The sequence below is a fragment of the Ptychodera flava genome, chromosome 15, assembly GCF_041260155.1.
Source record: "Ptychodera flava strain L36383 chromosome 15, AS_Pfla_20210202, whole genome shotgun sequence".
Lineage (NCBI taxonomy): Eukaryota > Metazoa > Hemichordata > Enteropneusta > Ptychoderidae > Ptychodera > Ptychodera flava.
This window is the reverse complement of record NC_091942.1, coordinates 25,842,010-25,855,956: the sequence shown is the minus strand read 5'-3', so window position 1 is coordinate 25,855,956 and position 13,947 is coordinate 25,842,010. Positions and strand designations below refer to the sequence as shown.

The 13,947-nt window shown below is 39.6% G+C and overlaps 1 protein-coding gene across 5 annotated transcripts in view; it reads right to left on the bottom strand.

Moving 5' to 3' along the window:
• Positions 1–13,947, bottom strand: part of LOC139151689 (hexosaminidase D-like) — a 40,356-nt gene that overhangs the window by 21,049 nt on the left and 5,360 nt on the right. The window contains exon 1 of one of the 5 annotated variants that reach the window (XM_070724640.1): positions 6,842–7,672. The exons of 1 other annotated variant lie outside the window; for it this stretch is intronic. The gene's annotated coding sequence lies outside the window, so the exon portion shown is untranslated. Of the gene's footprint in view, positions 1–231; positions 559–1,822; positions 2,013–6,841; positions 7,673–13,947 lie in introns of those variants that run through there. 3 more of the 5 variants (XM_070724642.1, XM_070724639.1, XM_070724643.1) reach the window with 3 other exon arrangements.

Genomic DNA, 13,947 nt, shown 5'->3' with positions numbered 1-13,947 from the left:
TTTTACACCCACAGACACAATAACTATGGAAACTTTCGAGTCATATTTTCTCAGGTAATAATTATCCGAGCAGACGTTTGAATACAATGCCAAAGTTTCGAATACTTAGCTGTTAGAACGAGTGTCCGAGAGCAGAATCCACATAAGTACTATGGTCTGCACCTTTATGGAAACAAATGTAAATACTTTTGAGATAACAGACGAAACGGTTTTACATATTGGTACTCTTACCGTGTGCAGTATAGTTCTCACCGAACAGACCAACATCTGGAGAGTGTACGTATACGCGTACAACAGATCGATCGTTCTTACCCCTTACCATCGTAAACTGAGACGGCTCACCGATTTACGGCAACATTAGCCTAGCTTCTCGCAAAATTTTGTGCTCTGTGTAGAAATATAGTTGCCGAAAATATGTCCAAGTGCATGGGCCATGGTGTTATCGGTCAATGATTACAATCGCTGCAATGTGGCGGTCGTTGAATGGCGGTCAATAGCGATGACAGGTTTACGCAATCCTATTTCACCAGATTAAGGATTGCGTGATGTCATCGCTCTGGGGTCTGTTTGGAATTGCAGATGACGTCACACTATGGCCAGTCAGTTCATGTCAGGTTGCTCAGTAAGTATTTGCAACGCTGAACTCACTGTTGCAAACGCACTTTATTCTAGTAAAATAATTGTAATGTTATACCTGACGACCATTAGCAAAGTATGAAATTCCTGAACGTCTTCATGTCAGATTCTCAGTATTGTTATCCATCAAAAAAATCGAGAGTATGGTGTCTAATTCATGAACATGGCCTCGGGATATTTGCTTCATCAAAATTTGTACGGTAGATTCACGATGTACTCCACTACAATGCAAACAGGGCTAGTTTTTAGTCGAGTAAAATTCACGGTGCGATTGCTTTGTGGTGTGGCCTGGTTGCGAAACGAGAAATAAAACTCGGTATATGACAATGGAAGGCTATGCACATTATAGCTCTATATGCAAAAATAAATAACGCCAGAAAGACGTTTTGTTTCTCATTCTGGCGCAAAACGATGGAAGCGTGCCGTCTCAACGACAGAAAATGTCAATGTATTCAGGAAGCTATATCAAGAAATCTACCCAATCATTTTTTTTCTTTTCTTGTTATCGAATTCCATATTCTTGGAAACACTTTGTACAGAGAGAGAGAGAGAGAGAGAGAGAGAGAGAGAGAGAGAGAGAGAGAGAGAGAGACAGACAGAGACAGAGACAGAGAGACAGACAGACAGACAGACAGACAGACAGACAGACGGACAGACAGACGGACAGACAGACAGACAGACAGCGCTCAGTACTGTAGTTTTCAGACATATTGTACATGTCACTTTAGATCACTCCTTCCCCTTTCCTCAGTGACAAAAAATGCCTGCGTTTACGAGTTGCAATCATTGTATTGATTTATCTGTACACGAAATACAGGGAGAGATCTATTGCTTTTCGCTCAAATCATCATACGTGGTAGGCCTATACAAATATTCATCACTGATATAAGCCTTTTTATGCATTCTATATTTATATCTATTATGCATGGAGACGCATCGTACTCGAACCCACAGATTTCACACAATTGCATCCTCATTTCGTATTCTTCGGACGTATACGCTCACACTGACAGACAGATAGGCGGGCGGACGAACGGACATACGTTATTTTGTGCACAGTCCGTGTGTGGAGGGACTGTGTGTTATGGTAAAACTTCTGTTTGCTCTACAGGGATGAAATCTGCCATGGAGTTGATCACGTTTCGACAAACCACAAATAATATGCTGGATTTGTACTTATGTTTACCTTCAAGCAATCGTTCCGTGTTTGTTCCAAGCATCAGATGTGTGAACAGTTTGAACTGACGGTGGACTTTTGAGAATGTGCACCGAAGCTCCGATGATGATCGCTCCCTAACAAGAAATGCGGTTGCTGGCAGACCGAACACAAGGCGGCCGATGCCACCTGTTACACATTCGCCCTTGTCACTTTGTATGATTGTTGCTGCCTGATATTATGGAGCACTACACTGCATGCAACTTTTCAATGACTATGTAGTTGTCATGAGAACGTCAGCGAAGGTTCTGTGACTCGGTGCTCGCAGGGGGCTCGTTGACACGGCAAATAATTGTAACTGTCTCAGAAATGGTAGATCCTGGTCACTCATTGGCGCAAAAAGTGGAAAACATGCTTATCGAACGTGCTCGTAAACCCGTTTGATGTCAATGTTTGAAATTGGGACAGCATTGACCTTTCATACACACGATAAATTCTACTACTGAAGTTTTTAATGGGAATTTTTCATATGGCACCTTATGTTTGACTCCTCACGCAATGGATTCTGAACCCTTATTTCGCATTTCGCGGTTCAGATAGCTCAGTTTATGATATTTTACGAGGTCAGTATAGTCAGGGTCGACCATTTTGCATCAATGGGAGGGGCAAAGGGCTAAGGTAGTTCGCCCCTCGAAAGTGAAACACTTAAACTTTCGCTCAAGAACACCTAAACCCGTTTCCTTTCGAAATACAGAATAAAAATCAGGGATCGCAATGCAAAAGTTGGTACCATGGAAACAAACTACCCAATATTTACCAACAGTCGCAATTCGAAATGGCCACTATTCCTGTCTTAACTTAAAAGGGGCAAAATTCTATTTTTTTTTTCACAAAAGTAAGTCAGTAAAAGGTTTATTACTCAATAAGCTTTCCAATGAGAGTGCCAAAAGTCTATAGTAAAGTTTGGGGTCTGGATAACTATCCCCAAGGCGCATTTCCTTGGTTGTGATGCCGGGTACTATGCTTCGAAGTCGCAACAAGTTTACCTTAGACATGAAGTTACCAAGGGAAAAGAGAAAAAAATAGAGCATAGTATAGAAGTAGAACTGATTAATTTTAGTACTAATGTGAACATTTTTTAGTTTAACGTCGAGTAGATTGACCTCTGGCTGCTTGACACAGCTACTATGATGGGGAGAATGAGACGAAAACGGCGTTGAAGTGGAACAGTCTTTTTGTGACATTATCTGTACGGGTCGCCGTATTTCATTACTGGCGGTCAATATTTGATACCATAGTTACGCGCGAAATCCGTCAAAGACTGATGAATTTTTTTCTGAGAAGTTGGCATTTCGATTGCAAAGTGAATTTTAAGATGCGGTGATTGAAGGTTCGCCACTTGCGCTCTTGTTAGCTGAGCTGGGGAGTATGGGTGCGTTCTGAACCAAGTGAGCGTACGGTGTTGCACAGTCATGCCTTGTGCTTAGCGAGGACAACCTAAAATACTGCTGAAAAGTACGATAACATCTCTTCATGGCGAGTTCGCTCAAAATCTCAAAAAGTCGTTGAAAGTCGAATTCTAAGGCTAGTATCCAAAAACCCCTCATTTTTTTTTGACGATACGTCCATAATTGCAGAGTCAAATATTGACTGTTTGCATCATGGTGAAAATAAGATGTACATGTTTCTAAAAAAACGATGCCACCTTTTGGGAGTAGAACCAGAAATTCTTAGTGATATAAAATCAAAACAGTGAACAAAAATTGCAAAGTGCAGTTAATATTGAACAAAACGTAAGGTCTTCGTGAAGTGCAAAAAATTTGACAAGTATTCCCCCTTCCGTTCCTTCCTCAATGACTATACCAGTCACATCGAAGTTTTGGCAGTATCAAAACGAGTACTCCGATCGCAATATATCTTTCCAAGGCTGGTCCTACAAACAGGCAATAGATGGGATCCGGCACTTGTATTCAGATAGGATGTTGAAGGCCCGAAGGCCTGTATTCCATGGTCTAACACAATATAAGCGGGTCTTTTTTTATTCCAATTTACATATTTAGATCTCGAAAACTACTCGCAGACTTTTGTCACAAACCATGCAGAGCGATCATTTTACACCGTACTCGGGAAAGCGTGAAGTATCATGGGAGTCGAATTGTGCTTTCAGCGTGTTCTCATATCTGGGTTGCCATAACCACCGCCCCTCCGTGGGTGGAGGGACAGTGCCATAACAATACTTTGCATGTTTTGACATGCTCGCTTATCATCCCAACCGGGGGCTGCTTTTTTTTATCTTTCTGTCATCGACCATAATTAGCAATAGGTCCCGAAGTTATCAACGGGCGCTATTACCGCATATGTCGGGGGATACACATGTCGCTTTACTCACAACCAGGTGATTCGACTGCAAATATATACAAGGACTCTATCACAAATTATGAAAGGCTTCGTGAAAATATCCAATAAGTCGGTGTTGGTTATAAACCAGTCGACTGAGTAACGGAAATGACTGAAACTATACTTTGCCGTATTAAATTCTGAAAAATCAAAAAGCACTCGCCAGCGCTCGTTATCATTTGGGTTTTCTTTCGGCGGCACGGTGATCCGATTTTATTCACATCTTACAAACTATATACTAACTTTTCCCAAAAATATCGCCCCGTGCTGCATAATACGAAATTACTTTTTTAGTCGTTTCATGATTCGTTATCGCGTATAGCGGCATAACATTGATAGCATGACCTCTAATTTTCCGCTCAAACAGAGTCAATAATATTTGAGAGTACAGTTAAATTGCACGCGACTGCACGTCCGGTACGGAGCAATAAATCAATAAACTTTATCATACTTTACCTGAAACGTCTAGTCGCAGTTTATGGAATAATCATCCCTTTAGATTTCGAATTATATAGTACATTGCTTATCGAGTTGGTAATTTATTGAGAGTTGTATCAGATGCAGCGTCCGTTCGTAGTGTGTGTTCAGGCGCGTACATGTGTACACGGTGGCCAATTCCGTCTGCTATAGTAAATAACATTGCACTTTGTTTTCTGTTTTCTATCTGGGTTATAGGTTACATGGCGACAGTTAAACTTTTATGAGCATTTACAACTTATTCACGATAAGTATGATGTATAGCTGGATTGATCGTCAAGTTTTGTTGGATCTACGAGGGGAACAGTGATACATTTTCAAAATTCCTCGGTACATAGGGAAGTCTCTTGAAACAAGAATAGGCACGTAATTGCAGATACTAGCATTTCATGAATATGCCATGTCAGGGCGAAAATCATAAAACAAACTTGTCAACCGATCAGACCATCACTGTATCAACAAAACACGCATGCACAGCGCAGTGACGGAAGCTTACGTCACATGACGATTTAATAGCGAGTCATAGCAAACTGACGGTGGGAAAATCGATACCAATGCAGGTTGTTGTCATTAGACCAAAGTAATTAAATTATTTGTTTTGCGTCCCCACCCGCTTAGGTTTTTAAGGTTTTCATGAAGAACACACACAGTGTATTTGAATAGGAAATTTTAGGAAATGACCGCTAAGCTTTTCTGAACTAAAATTTTGTTACAATTTTTTATTTGCTGCAATCAAATTACATTGTGTTAATTTTCTTGTGTGTGTTTTTCAGCCGCTTAGACGCGTACCTTTTCCCATTTTGAGTGGACTCAAAACAAAGAATATAATTAGTTTGGCCTTATAAAAGTACACCAAGTATTCGATCTGTCATGACCTGCTTAACGACACCATATCGATCGTGTGTCCATGATTTGGGCTTTTTTCGTATCGTCTGACAACTTTTGTGCCCGCGGCCTTCCCTCGAGAGGGACTGTATTTATGTTCCACTGCAAGTGCAACCATAAAATATGACGATATTATATGTTTTATATTAACGACATCATCTCGTGAAGTGTATGCTATAAACGTACACCCAACGACCAATGCGCTGATCTGCCGGCAAAATGAGAGCGCGCGCCTTGCGGTGTTGATAATAGCTTGTTGCATGAGATAATATATTATATGATTAATAAATGAATATTTACATGTTGCAAATTTCGACATTTTTAATACTAAATTTGGATATTGCAAAAACACAGCATGGGTACTGCAAGAATACCCAGTTCAATCGTGTTTCATACTCTCCCCACATACTGGCATAAGTAAACACACACACACACACACACACACACACACACACACATATATATATATTATATATAGATATATATATATATATATATATATTGTTATATATATATATATATATATAGAGAGAGAGAGAGAGAGAGAGAGAGAGAGAGAGAGAGAGAAAGCACTTGACAAGTGTGTCTCTTCTGCGATGCAGTATCGCAGAGCTTTTTAAACAAATAAATATACGTCAAGAACAAAGAATATCCAGAAAAAGAGAGAGGGGATCGCTTTTTACAAAGTTCTCCTCATTTGAGGGTTATTTGTTTTACATTCTCTCCTTCGGGGCGTAAATATTTGTCTAATGGCAATCTATTTGAAAGTCAACGGAAAAACCTCATTGCCTCTTGTCTAGACCTGAACTTTAAAATCGTCAACTTATCATTGATGCAAGACTATGGCCAACATGATAAATCTTGTGGAGGCAAGTTTATGTCCACGTTAGGGTCAGTGGACTCTAATTTCACTGTCGCACCAGTGACAGGCAGGGAACCGACAAGACAGATGAAATGTTTTTATTGCCACGGTCGTGACGATATTAAGAGGCCCTCTGCTGTATGTAGTGAACTCTGTAATAACTGCTTCAAAGAGTCACATCATGTTTCAAAGTCGTTCACCAGTTTGCAACTACGGGGAAGGGCTGACGTAAGGTGTTAGATCTTGTGAAATTGGTGAACGGTACATCAGAGAGTAACGATTCAATCCCCGCCCTCCCTCTCGTAATCAATGAACGCTCCCTAAACCTCGCATTGGCCATTTCCGTGATACGACAACCTAGACGGCCGGCGAATATGTCCCCGCGCGTTAGACATCCCCCTATACCGAAAGCTAGTTTATCAACTTACCTGCTTCTTCTTGTCCACAGTACTGGCGAGACAACGTCACGTTCAAGTGGTTTAGCTTTACTGATTCGGGAGACAGAAAGCGTCGGTGTACATCTATAGTCTTGAAAAGCCTTTAGGCTAACACGGCTAATTTCTGAAGTGACGGAGTTTGATAGCTTTCAAGCTCCAGATGCAGGCATATGGGAACAATAATTGTACAACCATCTGTTGCGCAGCGGGCTCATTAGTATGAAGTATGGGTTCCTTTCAAAGCACTAAGTTGCTGTTCTTGGCCCACTCTCATACCACGAAACAATGCAATGCCCGCTTAAAATCACCCATGAGCTGAAATAAAAGTCGGTGCATAAATTGATAGGCAGTAAATATGGTGGTGACAGGCATATCGGACTAAACACTGACGTTTACAGTCTGTCAGAGCAGGCACTAGCCCATTAGCGTGTGTTTGTGATAGTTACTGACCTTTCTTTCCGCTTTCTGTAACTTGTACCTGTGTTAGGGTGGTAGAGCCTTTTTGTCGGACGCTATTGCAGCACTTTATAGAAAATGCCAAACAGTGTCACCGACTACGCCCAAGAGAGGAGAGAGCGAAACTCCCCTGCAGGGGGGTCCTTTTGATAGTATGTTTTGTCGATGATTTGTGTTTCGAAGCCCACACCTCCAGGATCAACCGGCTCCTCCCACTTAAAAGGTGGATGGCTTTCACAACACATACAAAATTCACGTGAAATAACCAACGAAAGCGACAATGGCCCTGTAAACCAGATCGAACACTTTGCACGACCATAAAGGTCGAACGCACCTCGATGACAAAATTCCACGCACTAAAATTTTATAGCACGTTGCCGGATTTCTCTTTGCGGGAACTCATTTTGAAAACTGTTGAGTATAAGAAGTTTTATGACAAGGCAAAAAAGGGTTTTTCTTCATGGACGGTCATTTCAAATATGGGTGACATAATGTCATCTGGGTAATTTGTTTTTCTGATCCTAAACTTTGCATGGTAAGCTTAAAGGTATACAATCACCTGTAATCTAAATATGCCCATATATGGTCAAAGGGGCGTTCCTTGGTATTCCAAATGCCCATGTGAGGGCGCTGTTTTTAAAAAGCGGCCACCCGCTTAAAACCTGAGATTGGATAGATTTTCTATTTCCATGGTAACTGAGGCAAAATTGGAACAGGTGACAGTATACCTTTGACCAATGGTTTCCCATCAGCGATTACGAGAGATAGTTGTGTCAAGTGTCTCTCAGTGAACTTTGACCGAAAAGCTAAAAACGTTTTGTGTCGTAACGCGTATCAACTTATATTACGAAAATGAAGAACCAAGCGGTACGCTTCCCGTTCATTACTAAGACTTTTATAGTTAAAATCGCAGAACGGTGTTGGGCCATTCTTTCGATCAGGTGTAGATTGAAATGTGAATAGTTCGCCGCCCTGCATAAAAAAATTAACAATCTCACAGGCTAATAAGGCATTTATAGTCTAAGAGACAATATATCCATGGTAATGAAACATAAATATAATTAATAAAACAAGTTCAGTGGCTTTTAATATGCTTCATAACGGAAAGGGACTTGACCTTGTTGCATCCGTCCAGTGATTTTTCAAGCCTTGCAGAGCGGAAAGGAAGGTCAAACGTGATAAAATACAAAACTGGTTTGATTATTAATATCCATATTTCATAATTATTAATATATCTTTGCTAAGACTACAAATGCATTAATCCGTAACTGTCTTTGAACACAACACTATACTACAATAGTTAATTTTGTAAGTTTATGATATAAGATCTTGATAATCTTACTGAGCGTTTAACACGATTGGAATTAATTTGGGATAATTGGATTTTAATATTTTGCAAATTTCTCAAAAGTGCTAGGTGTCATATAGCTGAATGTTGCAATACCGCAAACTACTCATAAAAACAAATGTGTAATGTAAAAGAAAAGCAGATGAGATAACATTTGTAGATTAAATCGGCATTACTTCATTATCCAATTATCCCAAATTAGCTCCAATCGTGTTGTTTGTAAATATAATAAGACAGTGTTGGATGAGGTAAGTTTCCATTTTCACTTACAGACCGTTCAAAAAACCTACAAAAACTGCAAAAATTAAATATCATGTTTTAAAAGAAAATCAAAATTTAGTGTTTGGGTACCTGAAGAGAAACAAAAAACGTAAATTGTCGACACGAACAACTCGAGGGATAGCTGCCCAAATTTCGGTATCGGCGAGATTTTATGTCAGTGACGTCAAATAAACAACTGTTCTTGCTGCATCCAGTAGTCGTCAATTATCAGAACACCTAGAGAGGCGTTGTGTTTGACATTTATAGGCACTTAAAGGGCCATTATAGCTGTAACATTTGATGGCTTTCCACTATTTTTCAATGATTTTTCAATGTCAATTGCAAGAAGGTTTTTTTTTTCTCCTCCCCAAAGCACGTTGAATGCTCCTATACGTATAAAAGGCACTGTTATTGTTTATATTCGAATTCTCTAGCTAGTCAGGAACCGAATTCACGTGTAAACAAACCTATGCAGTTTATACATGTACAGGGAGAGTTGACAAACTGAACACAACGTATCTCAACATACTTTGACGAGTAGAAAAAGAAACGCTAATGGACATTTTGAAAAAAAGAGAGAAAAAAATCATCAAAGGTTACGGATGCTTGCTTTGAAATGAGTCGACCTGTACGGTATTGAAAGGGAAAGGAAATTTTATTTGTGAACAAATAAATGTGCACTGACATCCATCGATTATTCCTCGACATCGAGAAAACGGTGACGTTTTCACATAATCTGCGGAGTAAAATTAGAATTGCGGTATATTTGGCAGCTGAATCAAAATGTTGAAATAATACAAAACAAAATGAACATAATGTCATCGTATAAGTTGTTTTTTATAGAAGAAAATTTAGCCTGTTAATTTGAATTAGAGGTGTTTTATTTACGAGTTGTTAGTCGGCGAAAAGGCGGTGCTCAGTGCAGGAGGAGTTATGTCATACGTTAGATTGTAAAAGGAAATTTAATAATGAGTCGTCACGAGTCTCAGTTTTTGCCTGTAGGAATCATAGTTTATGTGCTTGGGAGATTGATGCATGCCTTTGTTGAATTTTTGACAATAAGCGTTCCAATTATACTTAAACTGTGTTAATGGGCATCTCACGTGTATTGTGTCAAATGTGATGAATAACAGATTAGTAATAATTGTAATAATAATTGATTAATGATAATTGTAACAGGGACATAATCTCAAATCCAATTTTCAGGGAAATACGTCGTCTGAATATGGTAAGGTACAGTCCCTTTATAGGGACTGTGGGTAAGGTAATGTTTTCGCGGTCAAATAGACTCTTCTTTCGTGGGAAAGTAGAGTATTGTATTCCCCAAGCCAGATATTTCGTACTTTTTTCATTTTCTAGTCAAAAGTTTTTGATTTTTTCGCAAACAAAACAGTAAATCTACCTAAATGAACAGTGCTGGCTGCCACTTTATTTTTATTTTCAAGAAATGTATTCCCTCGTCCTCATGTTTTCTGAATCGTTTCGGTCTGGGGTCTACGTGAGTAGTGCAATTCTGTCAACTCGCTTGCATAGCTTTCTCTATGACTCGAGCTCTCTGAACCCGCAATGGCAATGGCCAAGACCTTCAAAGGCACAGAAAGGCGTTAGCCTATCTGATTTGTCGGCGACAGAACGATGAAGCAAGTGGCCGGAAATCTGGTGTAAGGATTTATAAATGCAAGAGTGGGGACCTGCTACCCATTCCCGACAGTGCACACCTATCTGTCTGTCTGTCTGTCTGTCTGTCTGTCTGTTTCTCTCTCTCTCTCTCTCTCTCTCTCTCTCTCTCTCTCTCTCTCTCTCTCTCTCTCTCTCTCTCTCTCTCTCTCTCTCTCTCTCTCACACACACACACACACACAAATAAATATGAACTTTGCTATCGAAAAATGGGACTGGGGTAATGGTCAAAGCCCACAAGACCAGAATAAGTAAAGTCTTCATTTTGCGTCCACGCACGCATAGGTTTTTGGAGTTTTAATACTAAAAATACACAAACTTTTCAAGCATAATTTTCCGTTCTTGACCTTTTGTATTGCAACAAAATACTTTATGATAGCAGTTATGATACAACCATCGAACAATATGGCGAAGTGAAATTATATTCTTTATATGCATTATTAACAGGAATGAGCAGGCTGTATGAGAAAACTGTCATATGACGGCATATTGATTTTGTGTTCATCTACGGCACATCGATTTTGTCTTCGCTCTTTGTGTTTGTGTTCGCTCTTTGTGTTATGCTTACCTGCCTACCGAATGGACGCACAAGATAAATAAAAAAAATAAATAGTCTAGCCTGCTGAAGAGGAGCTTTGGAAAATAAGCCGAGAATGTTACGGCAGGTTTCAATAACACGCTATCCATTCGGAGAGCCATCAGCTGCAGAGTTGTGTGCTGACAAGAATATCGATTGGTTATAGACCCTTTGCAGAGGGCGTACTTTAAATATGACGTCATTTACTGGGGGCGATACTTCATCTCATCGCTACCCTTTGCATTTTAAAATCACTGGTTTATTTATGAGAGTATGGTTACAGTTTTAACCATAAAATTATATCACCTGGTAGTTCTTACAGATTTGGCTGAAATGCTGTTGACTCCACCATAAATAGGCAATATTTCAGTAAGTATCGATGCCTTCTCCATCATGATTCGATTTGAAGATGCTGGAGGGAAATGTTTTCAAATGTAATTATCTGCAGTGATCTGAAGCAGGGATCCAGATTTAAAACAAATTTACTAATGAACAAGGACGTACAAGAATGAGACTTACAGAAAAGTCACGAGTGGTCGTATCCATCAGAGAGAATGGCCAGTTTCCCTCACAATAATTTATCAATTTTTCAGCGTGACGCGAACGTTAAAAATAGACTATTCATGTCGGCAAAAAGAGAATTCAAAAATCCTCTACTTCAAACACTCAACCTCGAATGAAATCACAGCACACCCATTTCCAGCAGGCATTGATAACTTTTGTCATCGGACCAAGCTGTCGTTATTTAATCGGATTATACTTAGAGCATTACATACGCTAGCTCCAGCAGAGATATGACAGAAAAAAACTCGATGTTATAATCTACAAAATGTTACGACTGTAAAAACACTGAACAAGACTGGGTTCTTATTGGCAGTTCATCAAGCTGTATTTTTTATGTGATTTCCGGAATATTTGTTCTCTCTGTAAATTACAATTCTATTTCATGTCGAAATGATGGTGTTCAACTTTATTGTGTAATGCTCGATGTTATTTTTGACATCTGAATTGTGGTCCAGCCTAAAAGTTGTTTATCAATAGATGGAGGTAGCTACCTCCATGGTCAATAATAACATTCAATATCTATCTGATTGGTCTGTCTATGGTACAGGGTAGGTAATATTTTGCGCTGGCTGCTCCTGAAATCTTATTGCTTTGTTTGGAATGAATCACAAGAACCTCACCAAATATCCAGCATTTTCAACGGTTCATAGGTCAGGGTTCGAAGGACACAGGTGATCCTAAGTGCGGTATATGCTTGTACCAGAAGGAAAGATATTGAGATGGAATTAAAGGGATACAGTCGTCGGAACTGCGCTCAGAGGTCGTATATTGCCCGTACGACCAATAAATATATCCAAAATACGATGGTGACTGATGAAACTTAAAACATGTCTGTCATACCCTGACATCGTATAATTTAAATGTTGCAGCTATGGTGATAAGGTGCATCTAGATATCGTTCACGAAATACTTGTTTGTAAACAAGGAACTTGCACAGGTGGAGTTCCGACGACTGTTTCCATTTAAATGTACAGTCATTTCCACATGCTGCCGAAACAAAAACAAAACGTGCCAGAAAACTGCAACTTGCGACAGTATATCAATATTATAGTGGTTACGCGGCTTATATCGGCATTTGCACTTACACCAATTGAGTTGCTGTGTTTGAGTAAAAGCTCTGAGCTCGGAAAGAGCCAATAGTATTGTATGAACGCTGCGTCAGCATACTCATGCATCTTTCATGCTATGTTGCGGAAAGACATCTTTGATTTATGGGCTCCGTATTTTCATTGACGTACTAAGATATAATTGAGTCACCGTAGAGTGGAGGAGGAACGACGTTAAAAGTAAAGTTTAAACGGAGCTGTTCGCTTTACCAGATACCAGAGCACGTATATTGAAACGCTGCTAGACCATTCTAAAAACGAGAACAACGCCGCAAAGCGCAGCCTTGAAATGATAATTCAAATCGCCTGAATTTTAAACGCCGAAATTTGAATTTTAAAATGGCCGCAACTCTTTTGGTTGTCTGCTTCACGCTGGAGAAATATCTGAAGTTTTGAAAATAGCTCCTCAGAGATTTCAGCGTTTTGCTCGGATAGCTTATTTTAAAAACTTATCAAATTTCAACCAAATTCCTTACAGGTATGTTACACGTTTAATGAGAAACCGCAGTGTATTGGTAAGAAATGTGAGTGGAGGTGTTTGCTGTTGCCCCGTTACCCCTACTGGGGATAAAGTTATTCCAAAGCTTTAGTCTTGGAAGAGTTGGAGGCAAATAAAAGTCTCACACCTTGTAAGATACTGGAGGGCTCGTTATTCATGAGATGATATCCGAGTGAGACACTGTTCCGTAGCTTAAGTGAGTCAGGGATATTTGGTTGATTAAGCCTTTCAAACTTCTATACATTATTAGATATCGTGGCTTAATCTGACACTTTTATCATCCAAATGATAAGTGACAGCATACCTAACTCTGACTTGATAAACATTGACTAGGCCTAATGCTGTGTCACATAAATTAATGTCGATTGGTTCCACGCTCTTGCAGGGTCTATGATTACTTGCGGACACCTAGTACCACTATAATTAGGGGTTTAGGATGGTCCTATTTAAGTTGTAATTAATAAATGTCTCATGAGCCTGATGTTTTTGAATGCAAGTTTAAAAATTTTTATTGTGTGGAATGACAAACGTCATGTGTGTCGTGGAGCATGCGCTCTCGGTATTCAGAACCACACAACTGCTGAGTCACGAATAATAAAACAAGTGCG